General features: G+C 40.1%; 1 pseudogene; it reads right to left on the bottom strand.

The window, feature by feature from the left end:
- Positions 1-10,357: 10,357 nt before the first annotated feature.
- Positions 10,358-22,588, bottom strand: part of LOC128841001 (coiled-coil domain-containing protein 172-like) — a 53,315-nt pseudogene continuing 41,084 nt past the window's right edge.

Consider the following 22,588-nt stretch of genomic DNA (forward strand, 5'->3'; position numbering starts at 1 on the left):
AGCATATGGGAGGTGCTCAGAAATACTATGGTGAAGTGAGACACGTGAGTACCTAGACAGATGAATTAAACAACTAAAAGACAAAGGCTAATCAAATAAATAGGTAAAGTAAAAAAGGGAACATAGTTTTAAAGGGTTCAAAACTGAGCTAAAGGGAAAAAAATCTTGGGCTGCAACCCATTGTCTATTTAGCTTTTTAGTATTTTGGGGCAGCGATATTTCTTCATGTGTGTTTGGTAAGTGCTTAAAAGACTTTGAGGCTTTATATAAATAATTACAGAGGAAATGCCAGTTTCCATCACTCACATCCTCAGTACTCCATCACAATAACAGTGGCACACCTAGCTTCCAGCATTGACCTGATGATATTTTGTTTCTTTCACACGTGACTGCTGACTGCCCTGCAGCCACTGACTTAATGGTCTTGCTCCAAGAGTGCTAGGCCACAACATTTCTTGTGATTTGTTGTGACTAAAAGTATTGGAGAGCCAACTGTCGTGCAATTTGTTGTCAATCTACAGATACTGCATTGTGTTTGGCTCAGACAGGATTGCAGACGTATTTCACTCAACAACCAGCAAAGCATGGCACCTTCCAAAACGGAACAGAATGTGGTAGAAGTATGTGTAGGTCCTCTGGTTCACAAGGGGAAGAGCCACAATTATGCCATGTAAAAACTGAGTCATGCATGGACATGTGACTTGCCCAAGTGACTCCAAAACTCCATCTTGGAGCTGGACTTTGCATAGGAGAGAGGAGGGGGTCTCCACCCACAAGAGAAAGTCTATTTAAACCCCTGGGAGAACCCTCCATTTTGTCTTCAGTTGGCTCAAGAGATAGCCTTTCCACCCCCAAGGATACCTGATGGAAACTGGAACAAAGGACAGTAACTATAGGGGGTGTGAGTGATTGCTGGACCCAGACTAGAAGGAGGCTAATCTGTAAAAGGAAGCTCACTGGAACACCTCTGAGGGTGAGGTTTTAGCTGTATTCAGTTTGCTTAGTGTATTAGACATAGAGTTGCGTGTTCTATTTTATTTTGCATGGTAAGCATCCGAAGAAGTGGACTGTAGTCCACGAAAGCTTATGCTCTAATAAATTTGTTAGTCTCTAAGGTGCCACAAGTACTCCTGTTCTTTTCACTTTCTTTTGTCTGTCACTACTTGGAACCACTTAAATCCTACTTTCTGTATTTAATAAAATCATATTTTACTTATTAATTAACCCAGAGTCTGTATTAATACCTGGGGGGGGAGGCAAACAGCTGTGCATATCTCTCTATCAGTGTTACAGAGGGCGAACAATTTATGAGTTTACCCTGTATAAACTTTATACGGGGTAAAACGGATTTATTTGGGGTTTGGACCCCACTGGGAGTTGGGCATCTGTGTGTTAAAGACAGGAACACTTCTTAAGCTGCTTTCAGTTTAAGCCTACAGCTGTTAGGAGACATGGTCCAGACCCTGGGTCTGGGTTTGCAGCAGGCTAGTGGGTCTGGCTCAAACCAGGCAGGGCACTGAAGTCCCAAGCTGCTAGGGCAGGAAAGCAGGGGCAGAAGTAGTCTTGGCACATCAGGCAGCAGCCCCAAGGGGGTTTCTGTGATCCAACCCATCACATACCCTATCAGTACTTTTCAGTGTGTTGTGGAAAGGGAGGATGGCTATTTAGTAATAGGTCATCTTTGTCTTGGTCCTGTGTAATGTGCAGCAAATCGATTTTAGGTAATAGGATAATCATTTTGTGGGATCAAACAGTTTCTGGCATTCTGACCGTACTGGACAAAGTGGTATGGGGCAAGCATGGGATATTGCTCATCACTGATAAGTAGCTACGAATTATGTTAAGAGTTATGAATACCTTGGGAATAAAGGTTGTTCGTAACTCTGAACAAAACATTATGGTTGTTCTTTCAAAAGTTTACAACTGAACATTGACTTAATAACAGCTTTGAAATAGGGATGTAAATATCGGTGAAAAATTTTTACTGGTTAAACAATTAAAATTATATTGATTTACTGTTAACTGAGGTTGCTCCGGACAGCCTGGCGCGGCTGGGGCTGGGGCTGGGGTCGCTCCGGCCGGCCTGGTGCAGGGCCACCGGGGTTAACTATTAAGGTTGGTTAAAGATAAGCCTAATGCTTACCAGTTAACCTTTTACATCCCTACTTTGAAACCTTACTATGCAGAAGAAAAATGCTGCTTTTAATCATCTTAATTTAAATGAAGCAAGCACAGAAGCAGTTTCCTTAGCTTGTCAAATCTTTTTTTAAACTTTCCCTCTATTTTTTAGTTTACATTTAACACAGTACTGTACTGTACAGTATTTGCCTCTTTTTGGGTCTCTGCTGCCTGATTGCATACTTCCAGTTCCAAATGAGGTGTGTGGTTGACCAGTCAGTTCGTAACTCTGGTATTCGTATTTCTAAGGTTCTTTTGTACTTTTATATTTGCAGTGTAGTCTGGTGATCTCCATTCAGCCAGTTTTTTTTAAAAAGATACTGTAAAGTTCATCAAGTTTTTAAAAAATACTTCTATAGTGAAACATGCCTTTGTTCTTACACACATTGCAACTGTGTGTGTGTACTGTGGTGGTTTCTCTAGTCTTAGTGTGTAGCTACTTCCAATCTTGAATCAAAAAAGTAGCGGTGTGTTTGTGATCCTTATGCAAGTGTTATCAACAGAGATGATGAGAAACCTCTTTCCTATGACACCAATGGAAGTAAAGTTACTTTGGAACAGTTGAGTTTAGTGATACCATGTCTTTAAAAATAACATTGGGGGAAAGAGGTCAATATGGTTTGATGGTTCCATGATTTGTAGGTATTTAACTACAGGCTGGTCCATATGCCGCATTCTCCACTGACCCTAAGAATGCTCCTGTGATGGTCTTCCAACATTGCCAGCAGATTCTCTCACTCTGCTGTCTGCGGGGCGGGAATTGGAGATATCTACTCCCTTTTATCTACTAGCGATGGAATAATATCCTGCAAGGAGGACTATTTTAAGCTGTCAAACATATCAGCATAGAAGTAGATGTACTCAGACATTGTAATACCAGCAACCACTGTCACTTTATCACTTATGAGTTGAGTGTCTGCTGTTTTAGGGAAGGGGACGAGATCAGAGGAGCATTTTCAGGTTCTTTTGGGGACAAAGTCATCTACTGAATCTTCACGTGCAAAAATCCAGAACTCTTCTGCCTGTTAAATACTCAAAATCTGATTACTGTGCAGCAGAATTACGCAAACCACCCATCTGTCCAGACATGTGTTGAAGCTGACTGGAAATAGTATTCACCATATCCTTGCCTTTGAACATATTAGAAACAAGTCATCTTCCTATCATCCAGTATGTGTTTCTGCCAGAGATGAGGAAATTGGCAGCCTATGTGGATCAGGTCAATGTTATCGATTTCCTCTGTAAAGAGTGTAATTTGGCATATGATTGCTAATACCGTATTTTGGCTAGCAGACTGAAGGTCAGATTTTCAATGAGGTTGGCATACAATTATTTATGCAAAATCTTGCACACAGCCATTAAAATTTCACAGTCAAGGAACTACATAAAAATGTGTCTAAATAGCTATTTGCACATAGAATTCTTGATCTGCATACACAATCTCACTAATTGCAAATATATACTACATGCACAACCGGAAATGCATTTTGTGCATACAGTGGCATATCTAAGCTTTCTGGAAATCAGTGAATGTTTCACTATGAAAACTCAGTGATCTACTGCACATGACTGCTGTATTTTTCTCACAGCATAGAGTCTAGGTGGGCATACCTCATAAAGCTGTAGGTTGAAACAACTGCAGATTGTATGAAAAATTGTGTAATTTTCATATTCACTGAATGTGCATCACTTCATTTACATAAGTACTTCACCATTTAATCTTTCAATTTCTTGCTCCTCCCTTTAAAATCCATAATTTCCCCACTCTTGACTTTCCCCTCCCCCCTCTCGTTGGCTCCCCTTTTGAGTTTCCCTCACTTCCTTCATCTATCTCTGGTCCCCCACATCCTTTCCTCCTAGGAGGATGTTACAACAGCAGCTACTTAAATTAGACATTTTAAAATCAACAGGTCAGGATAACTTTTATGCAAGAATTTTAAGATTGCTGGATGAGGCGCTCAGTAGATCATTTATTTTGGTCTTCAGTAAGTCTGGGGAAGTTTGAGAAGACTGGAAAAAAACCCTTATGTTTTGCCAATATTTAAAAAGAGAAAACAGGAAGACTTAGGTAATTATAGGTCTGACAGTCTTGATCCTGGTCAAGATAATGGAGCAGCTGATACAGGCACAATTGATGAAGACTTAAAGGAGTTTAATATAATTCATGCCAATCAACGTGGTTTTATGGAAAACAGATCCTGTCAAACTAACTTGATATCTCTTTTTGATGAGATTACATGTTTGGTTGGTAAAGGTAATAATGTAATATACTGGGACATCTGTAAGGTACCACATGACATTTTGATTAAAAAACCAAAAACCTAGAATGATACAAAATTTACGTGGCATGCACTAAATGGATTAAAAACTAGATAGCTGATAGGTTTCAAAATGAAATTGTAAATGGAGAATCCTCATTGAGAGGGAGTGTGTCTGCTGGGGTTCTGCAGGGATATGTTTTTTGGCCCTACGGTATTTAATATTTATCAATGACCAAGAAAAAAACATAATATCACTGATAAAGTTTGCAGACAACACACAAGTTGGTAAATAATGAAGAGGACAGGTCCCTGATTCAGAGGGATCTGGATCTTTTGATAAGCTGGGCACAAGCAAACAATATGCATTTAATATGGCTAAATGTAAATGTATACCTCTAGAAACAAAGAATATTGGCCATACTTACAGGATTGGGGAGTCTCCTGAGAAGCAGTGTGTCTAAAAAAGATTTTGGGGTTGTGGTGGATAATCAGCTGAAAATGAACTCCCAGACATGACAGTGTGGCCAAAAGGCTAATGTGATCTTTGGATGCACAAACGGGAATCTTGAATAGGAGTAGAGGTTATTTAATGAGACACCAGCAAACCTTTCATGGGTTGTCTATACAACCAACGTATCCCTTGCCTAATGCTACTATAAACTGTACAAGTCTCCAGATGGAGACATTATACTACACCTATTACAGGATAAGTCTATGAGTCAATAGTTCATGGGAAAGCCATAATTGCTTATGAATGTGACAGGTGTCACTGATTTAGTACCCAATAGTTTAGGGATAATATTGTGTATGGCAGCATTTTAGTTATGTACTCTGATTGCTTGTGGGGTCATGTTCAGGACTCTATTCACCTATACTTTTGTTCTCTTGCAATGTCTGGCATGAGGTCCACAGTCTCTTTTATTATTGTATTAATTTGTCTTTGCATCTGTTTGTCTTGATTATACCCTGCGTGCTGCAAGTAGAAGTAATGTATATGCACCCCAATGGCCACAGTAGACATGTGAATTGATGGTTGATGTCAACAATGGAGAAATATCATTGTACTCCACCTCCCACCTAACTCATTGTGAGCTCACCAAACTGCATGGAAACTTTTTAAAAACACCATAACAGAGGCTCAAATTAAATGTATACCCCAAATAATAACAATAACAACAACAATAATAATAATAAAAACAAAGTAAGAGGACCAAAAAGTGCCACCATGGCTAAAGAGAGTAAAAGGGGGCAGCTAGAGGTAAAATGGCATCCCTTAAAAATTGGAATTCAAATCCTAATGAGGAAAATAGAGAGGAGAATAAACTCTGGCACATGAAGTGTAAAAGTACAGGTCAAAAAAGAATTAGAAAAGCAATTAACAAAAAACTCAAACTAATAGCAAAAATAAAATTAAATTAAATTAAGAACAGCAGAAGCAGGAAGCCTGCCAAACAATCAGTGGGGCCACTGGACAATTGAAGGTCTAAAGGAGCACTCAGTGAAAACAAGGCCATTGCAAAGCAGATACATGAATTCTTTGCATCAGTCTTCACTGCAGATGATGTGAGGTAGATTCCCATACCTGAGCCATTCTTTTTAGGTGACAAATCTGTCCCAGATTGAGGTAACAGTAGAGGAGATTTAGGTTCAAATTGATAAATTAAATAGTAATAAGTCAGCAGGACCAGATGGTGTTCACCCAAGAGTTCAAATTCTGAAGGAACTCAAATATGAAATTGCAGAACTACTAACTGTGTGGTATATAACCTATCCTTTAAACCAGCTTCTGTACCAAGTGGATGTCTAAGGGACATCTAAGTGACACCAATTTTTTAAAAAAGGCTCCAGAAATGATCCTGGCTGTTACAGGTTGGTAAGCCTAACTTCAGTACCAGCAAATTATTTGAAACTATGGTAAAGAACAGAATTATCAGATGCATAGATGAACATGATTTGTTGAGGAAGAGTCAACACGGCTTTTGTAAAGGGAAATCATGCCTCACCAATCTATTAGAATTCTTTGAGAGGGTCAACAAACATGGACAAGGGTGAGCAAGCTGATATGATGTACTTGGGCTTTCAGCAGGCCTTTGACAAAGAATCCCTCACAAAAGGCTCTTCAGCAAACTAAGCAGTAATGGGATAAGAGAGATGGTTCTCTCGTAAATCAGAAACTGGTTAAAAGATAGGAAACAAAAAGTAGGAATAAATAGTAAGTTTTCAGAATGTAGAGGGTAAGTAACAGTATCCCCCAGGAATCTGTACTGGGACCAATTTTGTTCAACATATTCATAAATTATCTGGAAAAAGGAGTAAACAGTGAGGAGTTTGCAGATGATACAAAATTACTTAAAACAGTTAAGTCCAAAGCAGGTTGCGAAGAGTTACAAAGGGATCTCACAAAACCAAGTGACTGGGCCAAGAACATGGTGGATAAAATTCAGTGTTGATAAATGCAAACTAATGTACATTGAAAAACATAATCCCAACTATACAAACAAAATGATGGGGGTCTAAATTAACTGTTACCACTCAAGAAAGAGATCCTGGTGTCATTGTGGATAGTTATCTGAAAAATCCTCTCAATGTGCAGCAGCAGTCAAAAAACCTAACAGAATATTAGGAACCATTAGGAAAGGGATAGATAATAAGACAGTAAATATCATAATGCCACTATATAAATCCATAGTATGTGAACACCTTGAATACTGTGTGTAGTCCTGGTTGCTCTATCTCAAAAATGATATATTAGAAATGGAAAAGGCACAGAGAAGGGTAACAAAAATGATTAAGGATATGAAACAGCTTCCATATGAAGAGAGATTAAAAAGACTGGGGCTGTTCTGCTCGGAAAGGAGACAATCAAGTGGGGATATGATAAAGGTCAATAAAATCTTGAATGGTGGGGAGAAGGTGAATAAGAAAGTGTTATTTACCCCTTCACATAACACAAGAAGCAAGGGTCACCCAATGAAATTGATAGGCAGGAGGTTTAAAAACAAGCAAAAGAAAGTGCTTCTTCACACAATACACAGTCCACCTGTGGAAGTTGTTGCTGGGGATGTTGTTAAGGCCAAAAGCATAACTGGATTCAAAAAAGAATGAGAAATTCATGGAGGATAGGTCTATCAGTGGCTATTAGCCAAGATGGTCAGGAATGTAACCCCATGCTCTGGGTGTCCCTAAACCTCTAACTGCCAGATGCTGGGACTGGACACTTGATAATTGTGGATTACTTGATAATTGCCAACTTCTGTTCATTCTCTTTGAAGCATCTGGCATTGGCCACTGTTGGAAGAGAGGATAATGGGCTAGATGGACCATTGGTCCTACCTAGTATGGCCATTCTTATCTTCCAGGGACGGGGTGGTGTTTTCTTCTGCTGTTCTCATCTCAATGAATCCCCATGAAATACAATGCCACAGATATCAACTGTACTCTCTGCTCTCCTACCTCCTGCTTGTCTTCTCTGCACCTTCTCACCAGAGCATCTTAGGGAGAGCTCAGTCTTAGCAGTGCACTTTAGGAAGAGTTCAACAGTCCCCCAGATCTAGCCCTTCCTATATACCCCTCAATTAGAACCACCCGACCTGTGGAGACAGAGAAGATGATCCAGCCCATAGACCTTTAACAGGGGAAGTAGGAGAAAGATGAGCTGTCTTTTCCAATGCTACTTGAGAAGAATGCTAAGATAGTAAAACCTGTAAATATTCATGGTTTGGAACACAGGGTATGTAGGGCCAAGTCCACTACTGATGTGCAACCTGTGTGATTCCATGAATTTCAGTGAGCTTGCAGAGAGTTAACATACAAACTGTACAGTTACCTGCTTGTTGTAACCACCAGGCAAGGTATTAACAAACTTCAATAGAACTTTATTTACAGTGGAAATCTCTTTACCAAGCTGTAGCTGCACACTCTGTAACTCTCACCCTGTCTCTTCAACTCCTCCCCCCTCCTTCCTGTTTCCTGTTCTTTCAGACTCCCAACAGCCAGTGCTCCCAGTTCTAATAATCACATGCCGCATCTAAACACCACACTGCTATGATACCGTGAACTCTTATTATCAACAAACATCAGTAGCAAATTCCTGGAAATTTCCATCAGGGTTCCACTAGGTTCTGAGCAATGCATCGCCATGCACGTTTCAAATGCAGCCTCCTATTAGGTGAACTGACTATGGAGGACTAGAGCTGAGGTGCACTTAACATCTGCATATTGTGATGAATTTATCCTTTAAACTGGAAATTACAGTAACAGCATTGTGCTGTAATTTATCTTGAAATATGTGACGTGCCCTAACTGATTAAATGGTGATGACAGTACGGTGTATTTCAAATACGTGAATGTAGCAGTCTGCAGATGGTCAGCGAAAAGTTATGTCTTAGCTGATATTTATTGTATTATCAGTTTAATTTCAGAAAGACATTACTCCATATACAGTACAGACATAGTGAAGGACAGATCCTGCAGCTCTAACTCACTCAATACCCTCATTACAGTCTATGAAAGTTATGCCTAAGAAAGGAATATAGGATCAGGCCATTAATGAAGTTTTTCAACATGTAAATGTCATGTAGCAGTAAATGGAAAAAACTGCAAATAGTTTATGTAATCTCTCTCATCACATACAGAATCAAAACCATCTCAAATTGGCTTAATCATGGGAAGAATCTTTACAGAAAAATGAATATTTCAAGAAAAATCTACTTTTTTTTCTTTTACAAGAGCAACATTTTAGTGATCTGATTTTTAAAGATTTATTTGAAATACTACTTCCTGTGCATAAAGACGGGCTTTTTTCACTAATGGAAACATCAAACTGTGCTGATAAATCAGAAGAGCTCAGTCTGTCTTTCTGACCATCACAAGCCATGAAGGCCAGGCTTCGCAGTAAGATTTTTCAGGAGGAAAGCCAGCCTTCTGCAGGTCACAAAAAAGAAACGTAACTCTTTGCACCAGAGAGCTTCAAAGCTACTTGAAGAGAGGAGGAAAGTTTTTACAACTGAATTGCTCACATTCCTAGTCATGACTAGTCTTCATTCACTGCCAGGGATCTTATTATGGATCAAAGACTGGAATCTTTCCCATTTCCAGTTGAATACAGAGGAATGGACAAGTCTGAACCGGCTTAAAAAATTATCTTCAGTTACGCAGGACCCACTGCGATTTAGGTGAGGGAGGCTCTCTGTTTAGTTTTGGGGGAAGACATGGAGGGTGATTTCTTTTTTTCTTTTTTTTGTCCTGATGAGTCCCCTTCATTGCCCTGTCGGGTCTCTGGAATGAAACCGTTAGCTCAAGAGATGTCATTAGGCTGCCCACACCCTATTTAACATGTCCCTTGGCTTTGTTTCATTGTACAGTGCAAAATCATGAATGCAGTGTGATATATTTTGGAATATGGTTGATATGAACTTAATCTTCATATAGGCTGTGTTCATTTTCTTATAAAATACTAAAGCCCATTCTTCATAAGGACAGAGTGTTGCTAGAACACACCTACTATATACTGTTTTACATTATTCCAGGAAATACATATAATATCAATGCCTGTAAAATTTAGAAAAGGAAATTAAAGATGTACAAGTTTTAATATGAGGTATCTGATTAAAACTGATGAAATGAAAATGAATGTACAAGAAATAGAAAACATTTTATATTAAATGAAAAAATGTAATAAAAAATTAAACCTATTTGATATCCTGTTTAAAGTTGTGTTGTAGGGTACAGCCCAGCAGATGGCAATAAAGTATTCCTTTTACAAAACCTCCTATTGTGAATGATAGCCAGGATTGCCCACATTTTCTACTCTAGACTAACAAGTATTTATGAACCATAGAAGAATTTAGTGGCTATAAAATCCTGATCTCAAACAAGAACAAGCCTCATTTTCAGTGTGTCTGTTTACTGTATTTACTTTATGATTTATCTGAAACATCTTTATACATTCCATCCTGTTTGGAAGCTTTGGGCCTGTTTACACAAACATTTAGTATTCAGCAAACTGGGGTGTAAATCTATCCTGTACCACCCTGCTACCCACTGACTGTCTGTGTGGACACTGCTGAAGTGCACTACCGATTGTAACAACATTTTAAAATATCATCTTCTAGAATTTTTTCTATTATTTTTTTACATAGATAAAGACTTAGAGGGTTAGGGTTATAACACCCTTTTCCAAGTAAAGTTACTTAGGACTTTAAACACTTCAGACAATGAATTGGAAGAAATGAAGCAGCTCCCATGTAAGTTTTTAAAGGTTTTTAAATAAAATTTGAACGACCCAGCCTACTTTTGAAGCATGAGTGAGTGACAGGTTTGCCCTATAGGTGAAGTTATTGCAACAGTGGAGACTGCTGGTAACTGGTAATCAATTTACAGGAATGGATGAAAAATCGTAACTGAGTGTGGGTTGTAAATATTCCCCTGAACCTGTTTGATATTTTAAAAAAATGAAAATTAATGAAATGTGATGCATTTAATACCTTTTAACAAGAACATAAGTGAAATTTTATTGTTTTTGACAATGTCCACTTTATCGATGAAAATAGCATTGCTAGCTCACGTGTAAAAGTAGGACCCATCATTCCAGTTGAAATCAATGGATGCAAATGTGGTGGTTCAGCATCTCTGAGAATCAGACCCAAGGCATCTCAAGTTAGCAATTCCAAAACTGGGGCACCAAGAATCAGTGGCTACTTTTGACTATTTGGGCCTCAGAACTTTTATTTCTGGGCCAGGTGACCAGTTACCTTTTGATAGCAGAAGATGGTGTTAATCGTAATTGTTTTTCTGTGTATGATATATTGCACATATTGCCACAGAGAAGGCTATTTGCCTTGGCCTTACATCTAAAATAAAAAAGGAATTAGCAATTTAGAAAAAAACAAACAAAAATGCAATGTATAATATCCCATTAACAAGAGGCTGACAAATCCCCAGCTAATGCGATGAGATTTATAGGAATTTGGTTAGCTGACCAGCTGCCATTTGTATTTTAACTGAGAATATGCTAGAGCAGGGGTAGACAACCTTTCAGAAGTGGTGTGCCGAGTTTTCATTTATTCACTGTAATTTAACGTTTCGCGTGCCAGTAATACATTTTAACCTTTCTAGAAGGTCTCTTTCTATAAGTCTATAATATATAACTAAACTATTGTTGTATGTAAATTAAATAAAGTTTCAGAATGTTTAAGAAGCTTCATTGAAAATTAAATTAAAATGCAGAGCCCCCCGGACCAGTGGCCAGGACCTGGGTAGTGTGAATGCCACTGAAAATCAGCTCGCGTGCTGCCTTCGGGGCACTCCACACAGGCCCTGAAAGGGTTAATGTGGACTTGAGATGTCAATTATTTTGTCTGGCTGCACGTGGAGGGAGAACCAGACTTAACTGAACATGAAGCCCACCTGGGTAGGAGCAGGCTCGTTAGTAAAAAGCCAGGAAATTTAGAGCAGAAGGAGGCTTCAGGGGGAGTCTGTGGTCATTCCCTGGGAGCAGAGAGGTAGGGAGGAGAAAATCTACAAGGGAGAATAAGACTTGGAAGAAGGATCAATCCCAGAAGAATTGTGGGGGAAAGAGAGCCTGAGAGCGCTGAGTAGGAAGAAGCCCAGGGAAACAGCAGCAAGGAGCAGGACTGAGCAGAACTTAGCTGCTTGTTATAGGGTCCCTGGGCTAGAACCCAGTGTAGAAGATGGGCTGGATTCCCTTACCAGCCACTGGGAAGTGGCACAGGATTGTTGGAAACACCAGCTGGTCCAGAGGGACTTTGTTACCCTCAATAGTTCTCCCCTTCCAGTGTATGTCTACACTGCAGTTAGACACCTGCAGCTGGCCTGTGCCAGCTGGCTCAGGCTCATGGGGGTTGGGCTGTGGGGTTGTTTAATTTAGTGTAGGTGTTTGGGCACAGGCTGCAGCCGTAGCTCTGGGGCCCTACCATCTCGCAGGGTTCTAGAGCCTGGGCTCCAACCCAAGCCTGAAGGTCTACAGGGCCAGCCGTGGGTTTGTAATTACTGTGTAGACATACCCATAGTGGCCTGGCCAGAGGCCTGAATCAGGAAGAGGGAGCATTCCGAGTTGGTGGGGGGGAGTCACAACGTGAATAATTGACAGAAGGGGGAGGCCAGAGTGGATAAAAGCTGATCTCCAAATGTAGCCATAAGGAGGTGCTACGTGTGGTGAGTGTACCCCTTCACACTTGCCATCAATGATTAGACCTTCTACCTGATCCTGCACTCAATGTAGTCAATTATAAAACTGTATCACCATCCACTTCAATGGGCACAAGATATTGTTGTTGTTGACTCTCTTTTTTGGCTGTGATTTGTTTTGTTTTGTTTAGTCCATTGTCATCTGATGGAAATGGGGATAGTAAATGTCTTTTAAGTGCGTAATCCTACAGTCATTTCTAAGGGAAAACACCCTGAAGTGTTTTGTCTGACTAAAGGCTGTAGAATAGTTGTCTGTATCTCTAATTGTCTTTAGCTGAACTAACAGCAAAATTATTTCTCATGTTAGACCTCGCTGTCAAACTAGGAAATCCTCACTCCAGCTTTTCTTTAGTTAGCCTTGGCACGAAATGCCTGACATGTTCTCCTCAGGTTCATGTAGACAAAAAATCCAACTTTTGCTAATATTTTTAAATGGATAATATTGTTCATATCACTCATTTGAATTTTATACATACACTATTAAAATACTGTTTATATTTAACATCTATTACATGTATACTTTATATGTTTGGGTGGAATAGCTACCCATAAATAATACCATTGGAAAAGAAACACAAAGAAGACTTGTAAATGAACAATTTAAACACATGTATAATGCAGATTGAATATTAATAACAGGTTTTCACCAGATTAGGAGTCAAATCCTAGTCAGTTGATTCTCATGGCTAGGACAAACAATGTCAATGACATTATCTGAATAAACAAGGCAGGAAAATCCTAATCCCAGTATAGAGAAGGCCCAGATTTATGTAATTTTCACTCTCTTCCAATCCCATAGCATGTAAATTACACCAGTTTAGCCATCTTGAGGTTCTCTCACATAACTTGTATCTCCTTATACACCACCTCGGAATTTGACTCAGTTCAGCAAAGATATGAGCACTTGTGTAACTTTAAGTAGGCAACTAGTATTATGGAAGTCACTGGGACTACTTAGTTAAGCTTATGCTTAAGTGCTGTGCTGAATCAAGGCCTAAAAGAACTCCCATGAAAAAAACACTTTAATATTAATTATGAAGTCAACTCTCATCATCAACTTTAACAGCAATAGTTATTGGTAATGGTAATAATTCCTACTTTATATGACTAGTTGGTTTTAGAGTACGCTTTGGGACCAACTTTTCAATCCATACATGGACAAAAATGCTATTAAAGTCAATGAGAATTTGCTGGATTTTTGAACTGCAGAATTAGCTCCTTACAGGGATAAACTCTCTCCCTCCATCTCAGATACAAGGGGGTGGTCAGTTTCCAAAAACTGTAAGAAAATATGCGTTGTGGAGCTTGGATACAGTATTTCACTGGGAACAAATAGATCCACACCCCCCATCTTCCTCCACACCTGTGGAGTACCCTGGGCAATGGACCTGCAGCCTTGAGGCTGAAGTGGCAATCATGGATCATACAGAATTGAGCGGGAGAGGATTCCTTAAATCTAAACCCCAAGGAAATCTTCATCAAATAGCCCAGTTACTTGTACTATGCACTGAGAATAGGATTTAGTCTGTAATGTTAACTGATGAGAATTAAGATAGTGTTGTGTTTTTTTTGTGAGCGGGGGTATAATTAGAAATCATGCTCTAACTAGCAGAGTGGCTTTGTAGTTGCTGCCACTCCATAGAAGTTATTCTGGACTTTGACTTCTGTACTTCTGGGTTATGGTCTGCTTTATGAAGCTTGCACAATTGACCTTTTAAGGTATAAATAACCATATGGCATGGAAATATCTCCTGCTGGCAGCATAGGTGTCTGTCTCAGAGGAGACCCATGCTATTACCTTTCCTGGTAAGAGGAGGAATATGATGAAAGTGGATACACAGGGAAAATGGTACACTCCGAATGGAGTTAGTTGTTATAGACTCTACTGCATCTTGTGTGCCATATTCAGAGATGGTAAAGGAACAGCCTAGGCAGGGATTCCTATTGAATATGGGAATGGGATCACTGCCAAAACAGCAAAAAATATTATTTTTGAAGTAACCAAATGCCCACATTAATAAACAGCAAAAGGAGAAGTTACAAAATCTACTGAGAAACAGAATCTTTGTTTTCCCAACAAGAAATATGAAGGATGATAGCTTAACAACAAAGGCTTACTAAAATGTGTGTAGTTAAAGTACTGCAAAGACTGATTTCTGTGACATTTAAATCAGTCTTCTGTATATTATTTATTTGCCTGAAGACTTTTGTGATAATTTCTGCAAAAAAGAAAGCTACATGCATGTTAATTTGAAATACATGAAACATATCCTCATTGTGAGACTATTCTTTATACAGAACTTAAAAGGGCAATGACATGGTCACAATCTCCACCATATGTCAGCTGACTTGGGCTAGTATGTGGCCAGGAGTATTCACCACTCTCTTTATAGAGGTATGTTAGATATTGTTGCTGTATGTACTCCTTCACAGGAGTCAAAAACAATGTGCCTGTCTTGGGTACAATACCTTTGGGAACTGTTGTCTTTGCACAGCTCCTGCTCCCTTTTCCCCAACACTGCAATTAAACACTTACATATGTAATCTGCAATGTCTGTTTTCCCCAAGGAGGAAAATTCTGATTTCATCACACAATTCAAAACCACCTGCCTTTGCTATGAAACAAAACTTGAATGTGATCAGTGCCCATTTGTTCACATAACATAGTAAAAGAGTGTATGATCACCAAGGATCCTAGTTTTCTGTGATTTTAAAAAAATTCTCCTTTAAGAAACATAAAAATCCACGTTTTTTCTGTGATTAAAATTAAATGTTGAATTTCAGTTTTCCTAGCCACAATATAGGTATCAGTTGAACACAATGTTATTGATACAGTAGAACCCTGTTTGTCTGAGCCTCCATTATCTGGCTCTCCATATTAACCAAACTCGGGCTAACAGCGGAGCCCCGGGATGGCAGGGCTCCCGCCATCAGCCCCAGGGTGTTTAATATGGAGAGCCGGATATTGGAGACTCGGCTAAATGGGGTACTACTGTATATGTTTTTATTTTTTCACAAAATGTAAAAACTAAAGTTTCCCTGTAAAAATGCAAATTCCATGTTTTTCCATGGTAGATGGATGTCTAGGATCCCTGGTGATCACTGCCCAGGATTTTATAAAATTAACACTTTTAATAACAATGTTAAGAGCCTTATATACTTCAGGTTGCAAATTCTTCAATGCCAAAGCTTGGTGATGAATCATACAGAGTGTCCAAATTGATGCTGGTGTCACTTTCTTTAATCGTTCTGCAACGTCCCTGTTCTTTCCAGTCATGGCTGCAGCCCCCTCCCCACACAGCCCAGTTAAGACCTTCATCCACTATGAATTTATCAAGGATCTTGAGTATTTTCTCAGTTGTTGTTCGAGTTGGGCTTTTTTTGCAAAATAAAAATCCAACTATTCTATCTGCTATGACAAATTTCATATAACGCAGAAGCTTAACTATGGTGGCTATGTCTGTGGATTCATCAAGCTTCGGTGTAAAACATTTATGCTTCTTAACTTGTACTTACAACTGGTCCTGGCTGTTTTCTGCAAGATCATCAGTGTGCCAAGGGATAAAATTATTTGACATCGGAATGGTTTTCAATGCCATCGCTGTTCGTTCTCCAATCATAATTCTACATATCTCTGGCTGCTGGAAGAAAAAGGCTCTTGCCAACAGTGTGTGCTTGTTTGCATTTTGCAATTCACATCTAAGGCTTTTTGAGGAAGCTTCTTTAGGCACAATTCTTTTTTTTTTAAACGCTTTCATTCTTCTTGTTTCTGAAAAAGAAAAAATTGTGGCTCTTGTGTACAAATTCCAGGTATTTATTTTCTAAATGTCTCTGTATTTTCTCTGGCCTCAGATTTTCATTTATTAACACTTGAAAACAAATGACACATTGTGACTGTGGACTCTCCACAGTAATATCAAGACACAAAAATCCAAACATAATGTAACTGTCATCGTATTATCTACTTTTCTTCCTTTTTCAGTTTAAATTTATTAAAGTCATCATCATCTTCAGCCAAATATTTGCTACATGTAGGCTTAACACTAGATAAAAATCATTCCATTATAAAGATAAGATGCACTTGAATTATAGAACCATAGGGTTAGAAAGGACCGCAAAGGTCATCTAGTCTAACCGCCTCCCAAAATGCAGGATTTGGTGTGTCTAAACCATCCAAGACAGATGGCTATCCAGCCTCCTTTGAAAATCTCCAGTGAATAAACTTCCACAACCTCCTGAGGAAGTCTGTTCCTTTGTCCTACTGCTCTTACAGTTAGGAAGTTTTTCCTGAGATTTAATCTAAATTTGCTATGCTGTAGATTGAACCCATTGCCTCTTGTCCTGCCCTTTATGGCAAGAGACAACTTTTCTCAATCTATTTTATGGGAGTTTTTCAAGTATCTGAAGACCACTATCTTATCCCACCAAGTCTCCTCTTTTCCACACTAAACATACCCAGTTCCTTCAGCCTTTGCTAATATGGCTTGCATTCCATCTCTTTGATCATCTTTGCTGCTCGCCTCTGGATCCTTTCCAGTTTTTCTTCATCCTTTCTACATATATTGGTGACCAGAGCTGAGGCCTAACCAGCAGCGAGTAGAGTGATACTATCACCTCCGGTGACTTGCATACTATGCCTCTGTTAATGCAACTTAAACTTGCATTTGCTTTTTTTGCAACAGCATCCCACTACTGACTCATGTGAGGTTGTGATCCACCACAACTCCCAGATCCTTCTCAGCAGTGCTGCTACCAAGCTGGTTATCCACCATTCTGGTTTTGTGCCTTTGTTTTAACTTCCCTATGTGTAGCACTTTACATTTGTCTTTGTTGAATTTCATTTTGTTGTCTATAGCACAGTTTGTCAAGATCCCTCTGAATTTTAGCTCTATTCTCCAAAGTATTAGCAACCCCCTCTAGTTTTATGTCATCTGCAAACTTGATCAGTATGCTCTCTCTACCTGCCAGGTCACTAATAAAGATGTTAAACAACACTGGACCCAGAACAGATCCCTGTGGAACCCCATTTGAGACCTTCCTCCAATCTGACATAATTCCAGTAATAGTTACTCTTTGTTTGCGGTTGTTTAACCAATTATGTATTCATTTAATGGTAGTTCCACCGAGCCTGCATTTCTCCAGCTTACTTATCAGAATGTCATATGGGACTCTGTCAAAAGCCTTGCTGAAGTCCACTGCATTTCCCCCTATCCACCAAATCAGTTAGCCTGTCACAGAAGGAAATCAACCTGGTTTGGCATGATTTGTTCTTGGTAAATTCATGCTGGCTGCTAGTGATCCATGCTGGCTGCTGCTTCATCTTCCACGTATTCGCACATTGCATGTTTTATACATTGCTCAGTAACTTCCCAGATATTGAAGTCAGACTGATTGGTCTATAGTTCCCCAGCTCCTCTTTTATCCCTCTTTTAAAGATGGGGCATTACATTAGCCCTTCTCCAGTTTTCTAGGACCTCTGCTATCATCCATGAGTTTGTAAATATTATTGCCAATGGCTCTGAGATTTCTTCAGCTAATTCCTTCAGTACCCTCGGTGAATAGCATCCTGCCCCACTGATTTGAATTCATTCAGATTGGTCAGAAGATCTCTTTACTTATCTCAATCTGCATCCCTTCCTCTTTGTCTATGGTAACTTCACTTGTCGTCCGGTCACGTGTTATTTTTTGTGAGAAGACTGAAGCAAAGTAGGCCTTGAGCAGCTATGCCTTCCTATCATCTTCCGTTAACAGCTCACCTTCTTCATTGAGTAGTGGACCCACACTGTGCTTGGTCTTTCTTTTTTGCCTGGCATATTTTAAGAACCCTTTCTTGTTGTCTCTAACATTTCTTGCCAGCTGTGACTCATTCTTTGCCTTGGCTTTCCTGATTTTGTCCCTATGTACTCATGCTATTCCCATGTATACTTCCTTGGTGACTTGCCCCTCCTTCCTTCCATTTCCTGTATGTATCCCTTTTGGTACTATGTTCCCCATACTTCTTGTATTTATATATAGGCATTGAAGATATTTTGCAGACTGCCTTCTTGCTTTTCTTTTTGTCTTTTTAATGCAGTTGTGATTTCTAGTCCCTTGTCCAGAAATTAGCCCCTTCCCCTGTTCTTTGCCTAGATCCACATCAGACAGATTTTTGTCACCATCCCCCATAGGACCTAGTTTAAAGCTCTCCTTATCAGGTTAGCCAGACAATATCCAAAGATGCTTTTCCCAGTATTTGATAGATGGAGCCCATCCCAGCATGATAATCCTCTTTCCTGGAACATCAGCTTGTTGTCAAAGAAGCTAAAGCCCTCTTGCCGACACCACCTGCATAGCCAAGCATTTACTTCCACGATTCGACTATCCCTGCCCAGGCCCCTCCCTTTAATAGGGAGGAGGAACGAGAACACAACTTGCACTCCAAATTCTTTTATCCTTCTTCCCAGAGCCCACATAGTCTGCAGTGATCTGCTCCAGGTCATTCTTGGCAGTATTGTTGGTGCCCATTTACATAAGCAGGAAGGGGTAGAGGTCCCAGTGCTTGATGAGTCTTGGCAGACTTTCAGTCACATCCTGAATTCTAGCTTCAGGCAAGCAGCACACTTCTCAGGATTCCCAGTCTGGATGGCAGATGGACAGGGCCGGCTCTAGGCACCAGCGTCCCATATGCTTGGGGTGGCACTTTTAAAGGGACGGCATTCCGGCCCTTTGGGGCAGCACTTTTCAAGGGGCAGCACTCCGCCCCCCCCCCTTTTCAAGGCGGCGCCACTCCGGCTCTTTTTTTTGCTTGGGGCGGCAAAAAACCTGGAGCTGGCCCTGCAGATGGATGACTCTGTCCTCCTTAGGAAGAAGTTCCTGGCCGCTACCACCCTTCTCCTCCTCTTGGGAGTTGGTTGGGTTCTCCCTCAGCCCTCTTCCACTATCTGGTAGTGCTGGTGCTGCTGCTGGCACTGGAAGTCTCTTTGCCTACCACTCCAGCAAGAGGCCTTCAGCAGAGACTTCCTGCTGAACGCTTCCCTCAGGAGGAAGTCTCTCTGCTGAAGGCCTCCTGAAGGAGCGGAGGGCACAGAAGCTCCCAGCCTCAGTGGGAGCAGCAGCATAAGCTGCAGAACCATAGATAAGGTACAGGAAATTTTTAAACTCAGTTTAATAGTCTCTTAATTAGAAAATAAAATGGGCATATCTCCTATTCCTCCCCTCCCCTCATAAACACTCATGGCTCCCCCGTGAATCCTTCAAAGCTCCTTTCAAGAGCCAAGGCTCATAGTTTGGGAGGCACTGCTCTAAGAGGTAATATGCACTGCACTGTAATAAAGTGAATGTATAGCTCACAGATCCTTTAGAAGGGAGAAGTGGTACACGTAAAGATCTACGCCTCAGATTCTGATCTTGATTACATTGATTTAAATCAGAGTATCTTCATTGTCTTTGCTCCTAATGTATTACTTTCTGTATTTTCCTCTGTTAGCTTCATATTAAAAGCCTAATTTGTTTAAGAAAAACAAAATCATAGTTTATTTAATATGGGACTAGGCAGACACTGATTGCTTTCAAAGTGAACACTGCTGTTCTTGTCTTCTGGAGTCAGGTGAAATTGATGTGTCTGATAGTCTGGTTGCGGGTCATGAGCTACAAATGATACCATGGCCGTGATTCATGTGAGGAGTCCCAACTCACTTTGTGGCACCAGTACTGAGGGTAAAATAACTGAGACTCAAGCAATAATCTCACTCATATTTGCTTATCTGCCTCTCGGAGCTATTCTGAGAATTAACTAATTGCTATCTGTGAAGTGCTTTGAAACTGTCAAGTGCTAATTAAATAATTATTTATGCTTTTTATTTTAAAAGTTTTAGAAAAACTTTGAAATAGTCAGGTGGAGACATTTACATTTCTCAGCGTTTGGGGGACAGTGGTAAGTCATTCTCATTCAAACGGAGAGGTTAATTTTACATTAATCAATTGATTCTACTTTCAAGTCTTCCTTCTTTCTTCTTTAGAAACTAAGTAATTACAGTATGTGCCAGGAATATTATACTCACAAAACAGGAGATGTCTGTTAGGTTATAGGCTACACAATCAATGCTGTGGAGACGCCTGAGTTAGTGAATAAATGATGAAGTTTCACCAGAAAGAATGCAGAGACAATGGAAATATTCAAAATAATGCTTAACCTGGAAGTAGATTTAGCTTTCTCATTTTAGTAATCAGATCAGAAGGACCTTCATACCAATCTTTTCACTGTCAAATTAGATGGGCAAATCTATGGAAATATATTATCCTGACATAATTCTCAGTCACTTTTAGAAATGGAATAAGGCGTACTTCTCACCAGAACAAGGCATAATAGGACATTTCCCCCTCCCCCAGCATAATGACAACAGTTCTTTAAAAACAAAGAAAAGAAAATACAAAGTTGGGCCACAAGATTCTTGCTCCAATAATGTGGATGAGTATTCAGAGAATTATTAGGTTAACCACTTACTTTCCAAATAAGCCAATATTTATATAAAGCTCTATTATCCCTCTTCACTTATGGCTTCTTCACTCACCTGAATTTGTGTAAGCGCAACACAAAACAATTCAGTTGTTTTATTTTATGCTGACAATCATCAAAAAGCCATCACCAACTCAGTCCCACTGAGCGCCTGATTCTGCAGTCTTTTACTCACATTGAGTGATACCTTACTGAGGATCCAATCTACTGCCCCACTGGAGTAAATGTGAGTTGGATCAGGCCCTAAGAGTATGTCTACACACTACTGCCAGGAGTGAGCCTCCCAGCCCTGGTAGACAAATCAATGCTAGTGGGGCTTGCGCTAGCAAACTAAAAATAGCAGTGTGGACACTGCAGGTTGGGCTGCAGCTTGGGCTCTCATGTTCACCTGTCCCCCTAGGCTTCAGAGCCCAAGCTACAATGTTTACACTGCTAGCTCAAGGCTGTCTACCCGAGCTTGGAGGCTCGCACCCCGCTGCAGTGTAGAGATACCCTAAGTGACTAGCCTCACTGATTTCAGCAAGGCTACTCAAGATGAGTAAGGCTGGCAGAATTGAGTCCTAAGTCAGTAATACTTAACATTGCTGTAGCAGGCATACCAGCACTCTGTTGATTCCTAGCTTTGCTCACGTTTTTTAAATATTAGGTTTACTTAGTATGTTCTAGCACTGCCAATGATGCCTTTTCCGTTAGTCTTGAGTGCTAGAAATGGCAAAGAGATGAAGGCTGAAATTAGTTGGGGTTTGTTTTTTTTTTTTGCATGGTTGATACGCTTTCTTCTTGCAATTCAGTTGTATATGCAGCAGACAATTGGAAAAATAGGTGTCAATTCAATAGAAACTGGTGGTATTGAACTGAAATGCAAAGAAAATGAAGTTACCCGTAAATAGAATTCTCTGAATACTCATCCACATTATTGGAGCAAGGATCTTGTGGCCAAAGCTTGCAGTCTAAGGGCTTGTCTTCACTACCCGCCTGGATTGCCAGGTAGAAATCGATCTCTCGGGGATCAAATTATCGCGTCTCGTTGGGACGCGACAATTGATCCCCGAATCGACGCGTGTATTCCACCAGCCCAGGTAGGAGTAAGCGCCGTCGACGGGGGAGCCGCAGCAGTCGATTTGCCACCGTCCTCACAGCGGGGTAAGTCAGCTCGGATACGTCGAATTCAGCTACGCTATTCGCGTAGCTGAATTTGTGTATCTTAAATTGATCCCCCCCCCCAGTGTAGACCTAGCCTAAGAGTGAGTATTTGTGGACTGTAGCAAAAAACTTTTTGTTCAGAAGTCAGAATGATTATCTGTTTTATTTCTTTTTTTCTAATAAATGGGAGGAAAGAAGGAAATCACTCAGCTACTGTTAAATTTATTGCAATTGCTGCCATTTGCTCTTTTACATTGTTGGAAAAAGTTGAGGCTTCGTTGATGCTAGTAGAATGTTTTCCCCT

The sequence above is a fragment of the Malaclemys terrapin genome, chromosome 7 (assembly GCF_027887155.1).
Source record: "Malaclemys terrapin pileata isolate rMalTer1 chromosome 7, rMalTer1.hap1, whole genome shotgun sequence".
Taxonomy (NCBI): domain Eukaryota; kingdom Metazoa; phylum Chordata; order Testudines; family Emydidae; genus Malaclemys; species Malaclemys terrapin.